The 19924-nt window shown below is 39.3% G+C and overlaps 1 protein-coding gene across 1 annotated transcript in view; it reads left to right on the forward strand.

The window, feature by feature from the left end:
* The first annotated feature begins 9321 nt into the window (after positions 1 to 9321).
* PEAR1 (platelet endothelial aggregation receptor 1) overlaps positions 9322 to 19924 on the forward strand; it is a 32004-nt gene continuing 21401 nt past the window's right edge. Inside the window, exon 1 of the mRNA XM_053475288.1 lies at positions 9322 to 9712. The gene's annotated coding sequence lies outside the window, so the exon portion shown is untranslated. The remainder of the gene's footprint in view (positions 9713 to 19924) is intronic.

The following is a 19924-nucleotide window of genomic DNA, read 5'->3' on the forward strand; positions in this document are numbered from 1 at the left end:
GAAAAGGAATCCGTTCAGCTGCCTTTGACTTTCCAATGCCGTAGAAAAATAATACATTTCAATTATTCGATTATTTTATATGTAGTCACCTGAGATTAGCTATTTTGGGGGGGGGGGTCACGGTTAATGTTGTAAAACCACTGAGAAATTCAGATGCTACATTCAGACTGGAAATGAAAACACAAATGTATATAAAAAGACTACAATGGCCAATGCTATTTGGGAGGGTAAAGGAAAGGTTGAGAGCTGAGGTTTTTCCAGAGAATAGAGGTGAATACAAATAACTAAACACTGAATAAAGTTTTTTGCCACACTATTATATTAAATATATATATATTAAAAAAAATATATATATATATATATATATATTGATAGCAGTTTTCCTGTGAATCCCTATTTCTATTCCCTATTTTTTTCTTTGTAGTCACGGTAGTAGAACTAATATATTTCGCTAGCCGTTCAAATGGAAAATCAATTGTTCCTGACGGTGTCCCTTTAAAGCCCTCTCCTCTGCTTATTCTTTCTCGGACAGTAAAATGGAAATGTTGATGGTCTCCATTAGGGACGTTTTAGGGTTGGTCCCATTTAGCCAAAAAAAAAAAAACAGTTTCCATTTGAAATTTAAAACTACTTAGGCCAATACGGCAGGGTGCTTAGATCAGACCTATATGTCCGTGGAAATGTTAATGCGGAAATTATTTTAACCTCTATGTAGCTCGGAGAATACCAAATGACTTGTTAACACCAGAGATCTACGATCTATTTATCTGTTATTGGCGTTTGGCGTTATGGAATTGCTGAGGGAGAAGAAAATCATCTCTAAATTATTTAGAATATAAAGAAACTGCCTAATAATCATTAATATTGCTTTAGTATAACAATAATAAAAATAATGTTACGAATGTTATACATTCCAATTACTAAACATTTGGGTTGGACACATTGTCATTTCTGAAAAGAAAGTTCTTTGAAGGCCAGTGGACCATAAATCAGAGTTTAAGAGGCTGGAAAGGAAATTCATACTTGTCACCAACTTGGATCCACAGATCATTGTCTACCATAAGACGCAACTTCTCTATGCAACTTATGCTCCGATAGAAATAGAATCTTTTCCCACGGAACTTTGTCTTTAAGAGTAACAAACAGAAGATGAGCCAAGAGAACCTTATATTTAATGCACTGCATCAGTTTATATGAAATGTTTACTGCAATGTAATCTGCCCTCTCCATAACTACAGATGGCAGAAGACCAGGAGGAGCTCTTTCCATCTTTCATTAAAAGTTACGCTATAAATCGAAGGCTGACTTTATCTCATGTAAAATTAATTGATTGCCAATAAGAGAGTGTATTTAAAATTGGCATTCATGTTCGAAATGAAAGCCTATCAGGAGTTGTACTCGTGAAAACTTACATTCGTCGTATTTAACCAGCGAGCCGAACAGATAGGGTCATTAACGGAGTGATGGAGAAATTAGATTTATTGGCTCGGAGCCAGTTTGCCTTGGCACCTGTCCATGTGGAAACAACATTCTGCACAATCTCTCCACCGTTCTATGATGAGAAAGGGAATGTGTAGCCCAGCAGGCAGTCTGTGGCAATTTTGGGCATAGTGGTCATCAGTCTGGTGACCTGTCCTTTTGCAATACTTTGAGGTCCTCCTATAACTACCCCCACCCGAGCACCATAACATCTTTCTGATCTCCAATGGTTGTCACATTTGGTGGAATCGTACACGGTCATATTCTGTCTCTAAACCATTAAAACATTGGTCAATATCGTGCAAATATGCACTAAAGTATCAGTTGTTGGCACATTTTTTTTTTATCGAAACACATGGAAAAGACAGATCAGGGTCCAGTTATGAAGCTTTATAAATGATAATAACTATAGGCAAGGTGTTGAACTTTAATAGTTGTACTTTAAGTGGCGGTCACTCCAAGACACACCAGTTCTGATGAACACCAAGGACTCAAAGTTCACTGCAAAACTATTATTCAAACTTGTCGTCTAAATAAAAATCAATATTCTAAAAAGTGCAAATGTTACCTTGTAGTTCTAGAAGAGAGAGAAATATTGTTTTTAAAGAATGTAATCATTGGATATTCTCCAAATTGGGCCAGTCTCACAAACTGCTACCTATATTTTTAAGACTTGAATTGATGCCCATGGGAAACTTCTTTATCCCAAATGTTTATGGAGGCTTCTTAATTCCAGAACATAATATGACTTACACAAGGTGTAAGAAGAGCTATATCTATTTAGCAGGATGGGCATGAAGATTGAGAATCCACAACCAGCGATACTTTATATTGTGATCAGTTGCAGTGGAAGCCATTAATGTCGTATAGCGAGGGGCACAGATTTATGCTGAACTGGCAATAACTGGAACCCCCCCAAAAAACCCAACGTAGGCTATGATTTTGTGGATCCCACTTTAAAGTTCTCCTACGCTGGGATGTCAGGCTTAGGGATTGTGGGAAATACTTTAAACCTTACTTTTGTTTCAGAACCGAGCCTTGATCATTTTAAAATCTCAACCTATATTTTTTTTCCTCTTTGTCCTGGCCAATCAATACTCATCTAGACGGAGTGGACATTAATATGGTTCTCTCTGTAAGTGGAGTGCATTATCCCTGACCACAATGAACTTAGAGCTTCTAGCACTGGAGATAAGACACCACGTAGGGAAAAGATTACTAACCTTTTTACTTATTCACTACTCTTCATAAGCCATTACCTGGACTCTCGTCTCTGAGGGACATATGTTAATAAGATAAATATATATCATATCTGTACTTACATATCCATCCGCTTGTAATATCTGTTCGCCCCTTTTCATCTAATAGCCTGTAGCCTTCCAACGAGGGCCAGTTTCAGGAAGACCTAGTGGATTCTTCGTTTTTTGTAAAGTAAGGTCTCAAAAGAATAAATAGTAAAGTCTGGCAGGTGACATATTAATGTCAAGTAATTGGAAAGATGGATAACCAGATCAGACGGCTGAAAACATGACATGTTATCTAAGATATTGCAATAGAACTGCCACTGAATAGAAAACTATGAAGTCAAGGAAACAAAATCAATTCCCTGATCACAAATCCATTATTTGATTATCAATATTATTATTTTTCCCCTAGGCCTAGAAGCTTGTCATACAGCATGTTTTTGTGGCATTGTCTCCTGGTACTCGGCCACCAGTTTATTGCACCAGGAGAGCCTCTACTTTACGGCTTATTCATTATTATGGTGTAGATTTATAATAAATCTTTGGAATATTAATGTTACTGAGGGTTGCCCGGGTCCAACCTTTAACCGAAATAAAAAAAGAGGCTCTCAATCGGGTTAGCATGCTCGGTTCTTTTCATGACATCCGGTTTTGCCTCACCAGACCAATGCTTTGGGATTCTGAGGTCCCATCAACTCCTTGACATCTAACACATCAAATCTAAACAGGGCAACGTATTTTAAATCTTTGTAATGTAGTTTGGGGTAGCCGTATTAGTCCAGTGTATACGAATGCAAAAAACAGAATTACATTCTGTTTTTTGCATTCGTAAATCTTTGTAAGAATCATTGTGTTTCCCGACGTGCTGAGTGTTACAGACTACAGAAGGAATCACGTAAGGGATAAGAGTGTGATTTATTGTCCTGCGTTCTCTTGGTAGCCTCCACTCTCTTATAGACTTAAGGCCATTACAAGAGCGCCTCTCACTTCACTTCTGACCTGCAAACATCATCTCCGTGGGGTCCGGGAAAAGCCTTTCTACCAGGGAGGGAGGTCATTTAAATGGAGCCTCCTGTCTCTAGAATAGTATTTCAATTCTCCTGCACATTATAAAAATATAGCATTTAGCGCCTCTCTGCTTTATTTATGTGCAGTGCAGAGTTACTTGAGACAATTTATGGATGCTCTGCTATGGTCTGCTTCCTTTGATCCCTTTTTTTTTTTTATACGGGGCTATGGAAACTGAACGTAGACTGAAAAATCAATTCTCTTCCAGAATGAGATTTTTAATCATTGTTGGTAATTACATGGTTCAGACATAACGAGGGCATGACATATTCCAAATATTCAAAACTCCAGGTCAATAAGTTCGTAGTTTCCGGGAGACCTAGTAAAAGAAAGCTCGGCAGGAAAATATCAATTCACCAATGGAATGGAAAACCCAAAGTTCTAACTATGGTTGGCCACACGTTTTCCATTTACATTCTATAACCTATAGAAAAGTTTTACATTTTTTATAATGGTGAAGGGACTCACAAGCACAGCATTTCATCCCCGATAAGAATTAATGTTTAACCCGTTCAACATCTAACATCTGTGGAAAATATTTACTGATTAAAAGCAATGTATAAGTCACAATTATCCAATAGGCAGGAGTAATGTGGGCTCAAGCAGGGAGTGAATTTCCCAAAAATCCAATAGAATCTGCGAAATTCTATCACCCCTGCAAATAATGAACTTTATTTTATTTTAAGTGCTGCTGGCCAGAATTACAGACTCTCTGCATCAATAGGTTGATGGTTAAATGGGCGAAATGTTTTCTGAAACCGTCGGTGTATACCTATATACAGGGCTTCCATGCATCTGAATCACTTAGAGTATGGCTCGGTGGATTATAATTAACCGTCGGCTCCATCGAAGGACACAACAGGTCGGTTCTCCTTACCACAAGACCGTAATTATTCTGCATATACTGTACTTAAGGATTCGAGGAGGGGGATGCCAAGCAAACTCAAGATCGATATATATGCCTATATAGTTTTTATACCTTGTCAACATCCCCAATGAGAGAAAAGCTTAATTTAAAGATTCAGACGCTGTAAATGGGAGCTGTAAGTAAAGCTTGTGGACTCACAGTTGCTGTGTAAGCAGCTTTTACAATGATTGCAAGGACTTTATATATATATATATATATATATATTTATACACACACATATATGCAGCAGCCTTTAAGTGGAGGTGTACATATTAGATGATTTTTGGATACTTTATTATTATAATATTTGTAATATTACTTCTTATAATATTAAAATACCACTCATAATATTTGCCCCTATGAGCTTACAATGAAGCTAGAATGGCGGTGAGCTCATACTCTATGTTTTGGTAGATGTGTACTCTCCCTTTAATGGTCCGAGGTCTGCTTACTGCATTATGTAAGAAACATACATTACGTGGAACGGCAATTCCATATTCGGGGGGGGGGGGCTGTCGCTACAGTCCGAATAGCTGTGATTTACGAGGAAGACAGCCTAATGCCTCCCACCATCGACCCCCCTCAGGCTAAGGGCTTGGAGCTCATGGACATGGAGCAATTCCCTCCAAAGACACATTAAAGGTGCATTTTCTGTTAATTGTGAGGGGATTGGGAATTAAACCGAGGTATTTCTAATGTGCTTGGGGGGGGGACTTTCTTTGAATTGTGAAAAATCATTACCAATGATTAGTGTTTTACTAGAAAAGCGATAACCGTCCGATAGCGACTTGAAGGAGCAGTTTATGGGAGGTAATAAGGATATTGATAGCACCTCTCCTGAGTCCTTAAGTGTAGCAGCATAGCGAAGGTAGCAGAAAGCTGAGCATTCCGTTTCATTACCAGACTTCTCATGAACCGTAGGGACCGAGCCATGATTAACACCAATTACATCTTGAAGAAAAAAAAATATCGGGTTTTTGTGGATGGGATACAAGGAAGAATTTTTTATTTTGTTAATTTGTTAATGTACGGTATTCTTATTGCTTCTCTGTTAAAGACAATCTTCAAGAATACTTCATGTTCCTCTTCAAAGAGACTTCCTTGACCTGAGTGTCCCTGTCCTGGGAAATCCTTGGCCCCTAAACCAAAGTGTCCGTCTTTTCTCTTGTATGAAATACACAGGGGTCCTATGATTGTATCCCCAAATTCTGTCTCTATTGCCCGTTAAATAATGATGGAAAAATAATGGATACCACTAAACAGTAAATGGGCCAACGAACAATGAGTCCAACCTAGTCTTTGAGAAAGACTGGGGGTCCCTACAAAGTAGGCACGGCTTCTTAGGAACATCAATTGTTCTCTGTACAAATGCCCCCAAGAGGTTCACTTCCTAGGCATTTCGAGTACGTTACAGATGGTTGATGGAGATGGTTGATGAGCGGTTTGGGAATAGATGGATTATTTCAGAGAGAAACCAAAAGGTTTCCTGGTGCCGTTCCAAGATGCTGTCAGAGTTCCTTGATGGATGACCGTGAATAAGGAGCAAGAGCAGAGTGACTTTTCTGTACTATTCAACTCACACACATACGTATAGTACTGTGGATCATATGTGTGAGAGCCACACAGGGCAAAATGCCCACACATAACATAATCAGCAGCTGCAGCCTCCAGGACTGGTTGGGGAGATCATGGATCTCTCTAAGCAGCCTACATTAAGGTTGCCATCTAAACGCATTGGGCACACAGGGCAGTTGCCCAGGGGCCCAGCATTCTAGGGGCCCTGTGGTGAATCACATTGCTACCACATTGCAATGTGATTCACCACAAAGCCCCTAAACAGTAAAAAAACAGTAGTGTATCTATAGGGGAGGGGGCAAGCAGAGAGGCCACCTCCCCAGGGCCGGTCATCAGGGAAGTGCCGACACAGCCGCACGAATGTGCTCTCCCCAACCAGCCCTGTTCATCAGGCGCCCCCGTGGGCAGTGTGCAACCAGGCCACCACCCGCGCTGGTCTGGGTAGGAGGTGTCCAATGATCAGGGCTGGTTGGGGAGATCACAGGGTAGGCGTGTGTAAGGGCAGTGTATGTGTATATGCATGTTAATGGGGAGGTGTGTGTGTAAAGGCAGTGTGTAAGGGCAGTCGTGTGTAAGGGCAGTGCATGTGTATATGTGTGTTTATGGGCAGGTGTGTGTAAATGTAGTGTGTAAGGGCAGTGTATGTGTACATCATTGCAGAATATGATGATGCTATATCTATAATAATGATGATAATAATAATAATAATAATAGTAGAACTGCTGAAATCTAGATTACTCTACCAAGGATATCTTAAAGTCCTGCTATATTAGTGTTTCCCACAAGAACCTCTATTGGAAACATGTTTGCATTGAAACGCAGGCTTGACATGGGCTATTTAAGAATCCATGAGTCAACTCATTAAAGAAGGCATAAGACTCCATGACTGGTACCTAAGCAGCTTGCAATTGTAAGAATACAATCATTAACCCTGAGACTGACAGACTAGACTGAAACCCCAAAGCACTGTAAGAGTTCATATTTCCAAGTCATTCCTTATTTCATTGTTTATTTACATTTGTGCTCGGTTTTATGTATGATGACTAAGCCTAATGCATTCTTCTCAATGGCTAATACTGTATTCCGGGTAGTTACTTCTGCCATATGGATTATTGCTGCCCTCTGCTGTCCAGAATTGATATATATATATATATATATATATATATATATATATATATATATATATATATATATATATATATAATGCCAAAAACAAAAGTTATGGTGGATAAAGGTGATGGAAAACCCCTCCACTTAAAATTAAGGGAGTAGTAGAAGCATTGCTAAACACTAATCTACAAACACCAGACAAACCAGAAGGCTTGTTTTTTCCCTCAGAAATCTCATGGTGCTGCCACAACCACAGGGGATTCTGGGTAGGTGCATGCAAACAAGGTCAACAATGATCACCTTTTGCCTTTATATCCACTTTATACATGGATCCCGTAAAAGTAATTGCCTGCTGTACAAGACAGCCTTTAGACAAAACTTGGGAAAGAGGCAAAAGGTGATCATTGTTGACCTTGTATGCATGGCAGCACCATGAGATTTCTGAGAGAAAAAACAAGCCTTCTGGCTTGTCTGGTGTTTGTAGATTAGTGTTTAGCAATGCTTCTACTACTATATATATATATATATATATATATATATATATATATGTATATATATATATATATATATATATGTGTGTATATATATATATATATATATATATATATATATATGTATATATATTACAGTCTTTAATAATGTCCATATACCACTTGGCACAATCTTTATGTTATTAAATCTTTTTTAAGAAGACATATCTTTAAAACAACAAAATAAAAAGTGATGGATATTTGTAGACAATGTTGGATTTTGTAGGGGGCTGTTAGAAGATTTTGGTGTTTTGTTATTATTATATTCAACATTATAGGGTGCTTTTTTTTTTTCTTATAAAAAGCCGCATAATTGTCATCTGATTGAACAGAAGATAACATGTATACATGCATACTGCAATTCTGCCACTAGATGTCACTATATATATATATATATATATATATATATATATATATATATATATATATATAGTGTATATATTATTATTATTATTATTATCATCATTAATACTACATTACATATAGCACCAGCAGATTTCATAGCGCTGTACAATCAGAGTCGGCAGGATAAATTTAAAATCACAAACTATAACAAATTGGTAACAAACTTACTATATATATACACACATATAATACAAAAGCTTGTTAAATGTAAATGATTAATGACACAAAAGTCACAACCAGTTATTTTATCATTTTACAAAATGAAAAAGAAAAGGTAAATCAAGTAAATCCAGCAAACCTCTCGCTTATGTATATATATATATAAATATATATATCAAGCAATATGGGTTCTGACTCAGGCGTCAGAGAATACCCTTATCAGAGACTGTTTAAAAAATATCTTATCTCGTTTGGCTGCTGCGAGAGGAAGGAACCGCAAGTGAATAACAGAACACGAATAAGGGTTACAGTATGACCTGATCAAAACCTTCAGAGGGATCTTGTGACAATGAGAAGGTAGCCTCAAGCATCTACTTACAAATGCCTGTTGCTTCAATTGTCCAGGAAACGGTTAACCCCTCTCACTACCCAGTGTGTCCCCCATGAATTTGATCAATTCACCATGAAGTATAATTGTTTAATCTGGTCCTAATCCACCTGGTTAAATCTCTCTGGAGTTGTACTTTGCTCGTGCAGTAAAGCTGCAGTAGAGATCACTAGTATATTTCTCTAAAACATATATATATATATATATATATATACATATACACTTTTTAAAAGAGAGAAGGAAATTAACAAAAAAGAAAATAACTAAAAAAGACAAAAGTAAATATAACCCTTTGCATGACACTGTCCACCCTTTGGCTTCCAGTGAGTCAAAGAGCTGTGGGATATTGTGAAAGGGATGCACTTTAACACCACAAATGCCAGAGTGCTATGCAACTCATCCAGAATGCAAAGGGTTACAGTTGCCCATCCCAGACGCTCTTCATTCCTGTGCCTTTTGCCTGTCCTGTGACTTCTCTTCCCAATCCCTGCTTAAAACACAGAAATCCTGCCAAGAGCATCCTCTGTAGAGTTTCCTTGTCAAAACTTCCTGTAAATTCTGTGTTCCAACAACTTTTCCTGCACCGCTCCTCCCTGCCCCAGATAATGCACGGCACAAACGCTTTCCCGAGTTATTATCTCGCTGTCCTGTAGGCATTCAGCACTGAGCTCCCTCGATACTCACACGAAAACGGATTAAAAAAAGGAAAATACTGCAGAATTCCGACTTAGAAGCAGCAGCTTCTGCATAGCAGGAGTCTCCTGAACCCAGTCAGAGTGTCTGATCCCCCTGGAATGTAACGGGAAGCTTTCAGGATCCAATAAAGAGGTGACGGTACGACAGAAAAGTGAGTTTTATTTAACTTTATACTCTCGGCAAGTAAAGCCATCATGTGATATGTTACAGCCACAGTACTGGGGTAATGGAGCCAAAACAGCAGGTTTTGGTGATAACCTGATATCATTGCTTGGCCGTAGTGTTGTGTTGGAATGTACAGAAAACAAATTATTTCATATAAGATATTGTGTTTTATTTAGGTATACAGAATGCGCAAAGTCTCAAAGAGCCTATTATTAAAATACAGACTATTATGCCTCACTGTGCCATCAACATCGTCTCAAACACACCTTTCCCACCTGCTTTAGATTGTAAGCTCTTAAAACCACAGAACTTCACACCTTCTGTTAGGTGGACTCTTGTATTTATTTAAACCCTGGGCAGCCTAATAGCACCGTGGCATTTAGCAGTCCACTTAAAAATAATAATACAAACATATAATGCGGATGATTCCAAAGATTTCAAAAGTACTGTATTAAAAGTATAAATAATACAATTTAAATTCCATTATTTGAAAACTGAGGATTCGGTACATTCTCTGTATGTCCCACAATGCACCTGTTCACCTGGATGCAAGGTACCGAGTCTTTACAATGGCTATGCATTAATCCTTTTGCTGACCTGGTCGGAATTAAGTCATAGCTGAGCGCACGTGGATGTTTATGTTTGCTCATCTGCACGGCAAAGTCATGAAAAAAGTCAGCTGTATGTAAACAGGTAAAAAAATCTAGATTTATGAATTTATGTGATAAAAGGCAGGTGCCTTCTACACCTGTTCTGAAAAAAGTACTGCCTTTAAACAATGTATCAATATTTATAAAAAATTGGTGAGCCGTTTTTGGAATATAAGATATATATATATAAATAACTGTAAAATTAACGTGCCACAGGGTGTGCAAACAAATTATAGAGATATTTATACACTGAAGATGAAACATTGTGAGCAAGGTCTCATTTTACTGTAGATAAAGTTTATTACATTAGGTTCCAAACGCTTGAGACTACTTGCCAGTGCATTGGACGAGACCCCGTTGAGTAGAGGCGATATTAAGAAACTTTTTAGGATACATATTTAATAGCCGCGACTAATTTCCCATGTAAGCTCACAGGAGAATTAATGTCCTCTTGAATAAAACATGCTATGTCCAAATTGAGCAGATACAAGAAGGGTTGGTTCCACAGCAGCAAACCCTAGAACCGCAACCTTTTTGGACTCGTGCCGTAACCGTACCACATAAAATGTACATGTAGTGATATAGTTGAGTGACTGTTATCTTAGATACACAATCGTTACGTAAGATTCTCTGCCACAGAAGATGGCAGAGACATTTAGGTCCGTTGGGCTACACTAAGTTCATGATGTTCAAGCAAGCAGTCAAGTGTAATGGCCACCCAAATGAAAGGAGTCTACACCCAAGTATCAGGTTTACATATTGATGGAATTATATGATATCAAAGAAAAAGTTTTGACAGATAGGACATTCAATGAGTTGCTCCCTAGCAGAGCATCAGCATCGCTTGGAAATATGTGATCATGTCTTATGCTGGGCCATTGTTTCCAAAACAGATCGCCAAGCAGCCAATGAGTTACTAGCTATGCTAGAAAAAACCTCCTCGACTTGCACATATATCGCCAATTAGTGCAAGAAACTCTATATGTTTATATGCTGTTAATTGGGCATCGGGGGCCTGAATTGCAATGTTTTTTCAGATGTTGTTAGAGCGAGCCAATGAACTTTAGCACGATGGTTAAATTGAACCTGCCATTTCCAACCAGCTGGGGTCACAGGCGGTCATATTACTCTCTAGTAGAAATATGATTTTTTTAGTGAACCTGTTTCGTCCTCCTCTAATCCTGACCCATCTTAACAAGGCATACATTAATAATAGATCCTAGTAGAAACATAGGTACCTACCTCTGATAATCGCCAAGGACTCAGTCATGTCTCCGTCCTATCGCCGAGCACAGGGGCAGGTGCCCAAAGCCCAAACACCCTAAGGTGCCTTCTGCTAACTCTGCTTCTTGAATGCAGTCTTTAGTACAGGGTCTTATTTGAGGATTGAAGGTCTAGAGGAGCAGAAATAAGAGGGACTGATGTAAATAAGCACAAGCCTTTTAGGACAGCATTCTGGAAACAAAACTAAGATTCACAGTCTGCAGCCTGTTAGATTTCCTTGAAGCTACCCGGAATTATATGTAGGAGAGGCCAAGAACCAGGACAAACACATCTGCCTGGGGGGAACGTTAAGTTAAAGGTTACACTAGGCCAATGTAGGCATTAAAGTGAATATGAGATCTGGAGTGTCCCTTTAAAGAGGCTTTGAGGAGTAAATAATTCAGGGGTTCAGCTGTGGCCCCCTTCCACTTTTTGGTGAAACGGAATGTTCATTTTTTGTAATGGATTAATCACTAGAAAATCTGTTAAAATAGATTCATTGCATTCCTCCACTTGTACCCACTGGACACCCAACATTTCAACACAAATAAATAATACAAACAAAAAAAAGAAATGCTGATTCAGTGTTACAATAAAAAAATGTTGAAAACAATAAACATTTTTAATAAATTTTCCTCTACTTTAACTAATACATAATAACAATGAAAAAAAAACCAACAACATTATATAATACATGGGCAAAACTAAAATAAATAAATACTGATACTGAGTTACAATAAAAAATAATAAAAAGGCTTACAATCATTTAATTAATTAAATAATACTTTTAAAAATAAAATACATGGGCAACAAAAATTATATAAAAAAGGTTAATTTACTCTACAAATACTAAATGGGCATTTTTTGAGAAGCCAAATTGTGTTTTGTATCTCTGATGAATACTGGATGGGTTACAGGCCAGTATACATGTTACAGTTTATTTTTTTCTGGGCGGCGTGCCTCATAACTTTAAACAAAACCGTGTGCTTCCTGAGCAGTGTGTGAATTGTCATGTACTTCCTCGTTAAACACATTGAGTTCACGACTTGCCAAATTCAATATGCTACATCGAGATGAAAGAGACGGGGAAGGTTTAGCCACCGCTCTGGGAAAAAAGGCACAGAGCTGTACCACGAAGAGAATGGTGAGAGACGACCAAAGGGGGGTGGGGGCAAAAGCACAAAAGTAACCCAACACTGAGCCCATCCCACTGAAACAATGGCACATTTGAGCCAAAGTATAAATATAACTTTTTCCACTGAGAAAAAAAATATATCCTTGACCATAACCCCTAGTGCTGTATACAGTAATAGCCCAGAGTGCTGTATACATTAATAACCCAGAGTGCTGTATACAGTAATAACCCCCAGTGCTGTATACAGTAATAACCTAGAGTGTTGTATACAATAATAACCCCCAGTGTTGTATACAAAAATAACCCAGAGTGCTATACAGAGCCGTAGCTAGCTCCTTTTGTGCCCGAGGGAAGAATGGAAAATTGCGCCCCCCCAGCTATTTTTTTACAGAGGCTATTTAATTTACACTGACCTTACACACTGCCCTTACACACACCTGCCCATGAACACACATATACACATACACTGCCCTTACACACCCCTGCCCACACACACTGCCGTCACACACCCCTGCCCATTAACACACATATACACATACACTGCCCTTACACACAACTGCCCACACACACTGCCTTTACACACACCTGCCCATTAACACACATACACTGCCCTTAAACTCTGCCTTTACACACAGTTGCCCATAAACACGCATATACACATCCACTGCCCTTACACACACCTGCCCATTAACACACATATACACATACACTGCCCTTACATCCACCTGCCCATACACGATGCCTTTACACACACACACCTGCCCATTAACATGCATATACACATACACTGCCCTTACACACACCTGCCCATTAACACACATATACACATACACTACCCTTACACACACCAGCCCATAAACACGCATATACACATACACTGTCCTTACAGACACCTGCCCATACACAATGCTATACACATACACTGCCCTTAAACACGACTGCCCACACACTTTGCCTTTACACATACCTGCCCATAAACACACATATACACATACACTGCCCTTAGACACAACTTCCCATAAACACACATATACACACACTGCCCTTACACACCCGTGCCTTTACACACACATATGCACATACACACACAAGCTTACAAACACACAAATATCTACACTGCTCTTACACACACACACACATCTCTTACCTTTCTTATCTTCCATCTTCCACCCTTCACCTTCCATTCAATTTTGGGAGCGCGAGGTCTGTCACTCAAGGCCTCTGCTTTAGTGCTCCCTCATCACTATGATGCAGAGTGCAGGGATGATGTCATATCTCGGCACTTGGCATCATTTGCTGGCGCATAGTGATTAGGGACCCTCGCGCTCCCTAATGTTGGGCCGCTTAGAGGGAGATTGTGATCTCCCCAACCAGCCCTGTAGCTGCTGATCGGGCGGCAGTGCATGTCCTTGCAGCTGTGCCTCACCCTTCTTACGGTCCTGGTGCTATGCAGTAATAACCTAGAGTGTTGTATACAGTAATGCAGACCTGGAGGCCACCATTGCTGTCAGTCATGTGATATTTTGGGTGACTTTCCCGGCTCAAACACAACACAGAGTTCATGCTTTTTTTAGTAAGAGTGTCCATCTGTGTGAATAAGACTGAGCCATTCTATTGTTTCCCACAATGTTTGTCTAGTAGATTGATAACAGAGTGAGAACTCATGCAAATAGCTGAAATGTAGCATACTATTATGGGGCAAAAGGACAACTGCTTTATAAAAAGAAAACTTTTTTTTTTTATCTGATAGTAGCGATAAAAACCCTGATAGTTCACCCTTTAATACAGAGTCTGTCTGTTTCAAGGATTTACATTTCCTTTTACGTTTTCAGCTTCTCGCAGCTGGCATTTGCCCCGGGTCATCAAATGTTCTCATAAAACAGAATTCATGCTAGAGTTACACAAAGTCACTTTCCCATAATGACATGTGATCTAAAATGTGACGGGGTGAGAGCCAATAAATGCTTTCTCATAACCCCAATGAGGGCTGAAAATGATTCATGAGAAGGCCCCACTCTAGCATCTTAACTGCAGCAAAAACAAGGGTAGAATCAGTGTTTGAGACACGGTTAGCATCAGCTCTTCGGTGAAACCAAAGGGGTATCGGGGACTCTGTGTACTTAAAAGCCACAGAGTGACATCTGTACATGATATCAACACCATCCAGGGCAGGAAATGTCTGGCGACACCAACATTAGTCAGTCTATTAAGGCTGCGACGTAATCTGGAATCTAGAGATATCTGCGAGCTTCACAAGATTCTAAATGGCCAAAGAAGACACTTTTGTTTCAGTGGTTAGTTGTTTCAGGGGGTGTGGTTAGAGGTACGGCCAGGGTGTGGCTTTACATAAACTTTTTAGGTGACTTTATGGCTTATTGATAGCCTTTAAGAAGAGATTTCCAAAAATGATAATGGATTTTACTTGCATATATAAACCATCCCTGCTGTTTCTATAGACATTATTGGGGCTTTTGGGGCTGTAGAACCCTGTCATACCCTCATCGCCAGCAAACATTCTGAGCTCCTAGAAAAGAAGGACATCAGGGGAGGAGAAAGAGGGAAATAGGGGTTTGGGTACCAAAGAGGAACTGATCAGATTAAACTAAAAGGTTTCTGTCTCAATGAACATACTCACACCAAGATACAATACAGAAGTATTGCAGCCAAACCTCAGAAGAGAGGGCAGGAAAAGACAGAAGGATAGCACCAGGACAGGAACAGGGTGGATGTGACATAATATGGGGACCTATTAGGTCACTGTGTTACTATTTAGTACATATAATCTAAACACTGTAAACACTTTAAATTCAGTATGACCTCTAAACATTCTCCAGTCTGAACTTTGCCCGCATCTTCCTAATAACGCACTATAAATACCCCCTGAAGTTTCCATGACTTCTTCTGGTATCCATTCTACATTCCTCGGTACGGATGGCAGAGCCATAAAGCGAAATCCTTAGCATTATAAGAAGTTATTTACTATACAGACATATCTGAGGGTTCAGATTGCTACGTCTTCAATACTGTGTGGGTCACCCTAGGAATATATTCCAGTTGACTAGTCCCAGTTACAACTAGAATTTATGGGACTTGATAATGTTATAATGGACTTTAAAATAAAAATAAAAAATCCATTACCACACATATACACATACACTCCCCTTACACACAACTGCCCACACACACTGCCTTTACACACACCTGCCCAAACACACTGCCCTTACACTCTGCCTTTACACACCCTTGCCCATAAACACACATATACACATACACTGCCCTTACACACACCTGCCCATTAACACACATATACACACACACTTACAAACACTTTAATTACATGTTAACTCCCTGTCGTTTCTATTAAGAATATAATTCCCAGCACCACGATTCCTCTTATTGAGTGCCCCAAATTTTGAGGAATTTGCTTTCTAACTAATTAAAAAAACAGGATATAGAATTATGTTTGTGTTCTAAATTCACCAGTATCATGAGTTCCATGGAGGATTATTTATATATATATATATATATATATATATATATATATATATATATATATATATAATAATAATCTTTTATTTATATAGCACCAACAATTTAGGCAGCGCTTCTTGCAATACATACTAAGACAAATCGATATATAATTTATATATGTATATAAACACACACACACATACATACACAAGGTAAGGTGTATGCACAGTCATAATGGAATTAAAACTTGCTGGAGCATCTCCTCCACCCCACCGGCTCAGCGTGGCCAGCTGTGTGACCTGCGGGAAATGTGACATTGTAGTGTGTAATTAAAACTCGTTCTTCATAAACTCATCTATTGCCAAGTACACAGACTGTTTTCCGGATTAATTTTCCATTTTTCACAGTTAGTTTTTAATCACTGTATTCTGCTGTGGAGCTACTGGGTAATGTTAGATGTTCATCCCCCGAGCCCCTGCAGGGAAGTCAAGTAGCTTTGTCATACGTCAATCAAGACATAAGTTTTAGGGGTAAATTAGACTACGTCTAACGTCTGAAGAGCAAGCGACAGGATGCTGCTAGCAGATATGTCCTTGTTTTACGCATTGAGTGCAGATTAGACGAACGCCAAAGGGTCACAAAGCAGAATGGAAACACATATCAAATCGTGACAAATATTTTGTCAGCCTCAGGAAGTGACCATCTTTCCGAGTGCTTGGGCCGTTAATAAACGTTTAATATGAAAAGCTGAGTCTTAACCCTTTAAATGATAACTAGGCTGCATATTCTCTCTCTGTGTTTCAGTTCACATTAGAACATATAGTAAATTGGGTTCTTTAGAACAATAAAGGAAGAGATGAATAGTTTTTCATTAATAAGGATATAAGCCTTGCTATCTTTCATCTGGCACACCGGGCAAATGCCTAGACACTGGTCAACATCACTGCACACTCCAGCTTAATATGCCTGGCCACAAATTATAAGACCAGCCTTCAAATGTCAGGGCCACTCGACCATTGCCATTCCGTCCTTGATAGCAGCCAGCACTTGAATTCTATGGAAGCTTTTGTTTAAATGTAAAAACGGATTTCAACCAATCACAGCTAAGAGATTTCAGACCAGGTGGCCTCTGGTTTGCTGAAACCCAACTGCGATTACAGCCTTAAAATACAATTAAATAGCTACACCGATGCCAATCAGCATCTCTCCTAAGTTTACTGTGTCAGTCGTGGATTTCCGTGTTGCTCTTGGCTTCATTAAGTTACTCTGTCTGGAATAGAAAGGACAATTTTTGTAGTATACATAAAAAGTTCAGAAATCTGGACTGTTTTCAGAACTGGTGGGCTATAGGACATAGAGGCCACGGACAGGACAATCATGGTCACACTGGGACAATTGGCAACTGCGATAAGGAGGTTCTAAAGCAACTGTGCTACAAACTCAATAACCCATTCCCCCAAAGCGGACAGCCAGTGCTTTTATCAAGTTAAGACCTCTAGTACTTAAAGTGTTAAAAAAAACATTCTAAATTGGTCTCTGACCTACAAAAAAAAGTTTATGTTGAGGGTTTTACAGAGTTCTGTGATAGAACTTACAAACAATGCAGAAATGATTCAGCACAAGACCCGTGGCCTCGGTGCGATAAGCTTTTCTGTGTACGAGGAAATGAGATTTCTACAAAACTGGGTGCAACGCTAAGCCTGATGTCACCGTGAATATCCACGCAATGTTATTCCATTAGTCAGAGGGGAGGAATTCCAGGCATGTTACGAAATTTAAAGGGAAGAGGCCTAAAGGCCAGAGCGTGGGGCCCGAGTAATACATCGTCTCTTTGGGCACATGGGTTAAATAAAAAAAAGAAATGGATTGAAATAAACTTCCCCAATATCTGTTACTCTCCAGGCCTATGGTGGGTTCTTATAAGAACAACTACTCTCCATCCTATCAGACGTCAGAACATATGGAAAACATTATCCTAAAACACTCACAAATAAAGCGTGTTAGGAGCCAGGCGTGATGTCATCAGTGAAATTATAATAAAAATAATTGGATTATTGCCAAACCTGCATCATATGTAAATTACTCTAACAGGTCATCTGGTGGCATAGGGACCCCCAGCTTTGGATGTTATATTGTTATAATTTGATACGTTTGAAGATGAGGTCCCACCATCCTGTCATAAGGCAGCGACATTGTGTATATAGACTGCTTGTCACAGCAGTATATGATGGATAATGAGGGGCAGGAATTTATTCTCTGGAGATGTCTAACATTCCATAATCATAACGTCATCGATACTATGCTTGTTCTTCGTTACCCATCCGGTCATTAAAGAATGCTGCGTGCAGCGCCACCTGATGGCTTCCACTTCCTTCATATGTCTTAACAGCAAAGAATTTGTAGGCTCCCCACCCCAGTGTCTAGCAAGACGGCTTCCTGCTTTCCTGTTCTTCAAAGAAACAAATGTCCTCCCTAAGTAGTGGAAAATACTCTTACTGAACGCTACGCTCGCCATCCACCGTAGCCTGGAATACCATACGTAAGGAATTACAATGACATTTTGAGGCAGACTGGAAAGAACAACTTACTGGTCCTGCAATCAGGATCCCAAAAACACTGATGGACTTACCATGTTTATATCGCTGAAGCCTACATTAGATAGACATTCACGTCATATTTTGTTGTCTCTCCGTTTTGATACCCGGTGCGTTTCATATCTTTAGTTTTAAGAGCTAGAGGTAATGGGTGCCATAGATGAATGATGTTGGATATTTTTCTGGAATATTTTTTCCTTGAATACTGTTCAGTAAACATGAATTGTGGATAAACATTTCCTCTTGTTTGTGTAACAATGAGAAGATGGCTAGTCTATGCTGGGAAAGGCTGAGGTGGACCTTTATATGGAGTGTGTACTTTGGGGCAATGTGCACACATATCTTACTGGTCACTATCTCTCAGGATAGTGACATTAATTATTTAAAAGTCCAACTCAGATCCAACTCACAGGAGAACAAACTCAAGGTCCTCTTTTTATGGTAATAAACCATAAATGGGAAGAACATTTTAAGCCTTCTAGGCTGGGAAAGGTTGAGGCTCAGGAGGTCTGAGTAGGTCTATGGTGCCCAAAGAACCACCTGAGAACATTTAGGACCAGGGAAAGTTTTCTAATTGTCCTCAGGTAACATTTTTTCTTTCTACAGTGAAATGGTTGTTCTGTTAAGCCCTTAATAATACTTCTCACTAAACGTATTGGTAACAAAGCCCCAGAAGGCAGGAAACACATTCAATCAGACTTTACACCTCTCCTACAGGAGGATAATGTTTTGTGGGTCCAGACCACCCACCCCAAAATCCCTAGAGAAAGGTTCATGGTCCAGTACACGGGATTGGGGAGGGGGGTAACATTCCTGAGTCATAGAGTTTAACATGTTCTGCATATGAGTATAACAAGCAGATCTGTGGTCTCTGGGGCAGTCATCTTTTAGCATCTGTGATGGCTTGCGTGCCGTTTCCAGAGGCCAGGGATACATTTCGTTGAGAACATTGCTAATAAAGTCTTGTATTTTGGGATCTTTGTGAAATCAACAATCTCACAGGCTAGATGGCAAGCTCACAGGCAGGCTTCCCAACTCTTGATGTGTCTGTATGTGTTAAACATCCCACTTAAATTGTACAACGC

The sequence above is a fragment of the Spea bombifrons genome, chromosome 9, assembly GCF_027358695.1.
Source record: "Spea bombifrons isolate aSpeBom1 chromosome 9, aSpeBom1.2.pri, whole genome shotgun sequence".
In the NCBI taxonomy this organism is placed as follows: Eukaryota; Metazoa; Chordata; class Amphibia; order Anura; family Pelobatidae; genus Spea; species Spea bombifrons.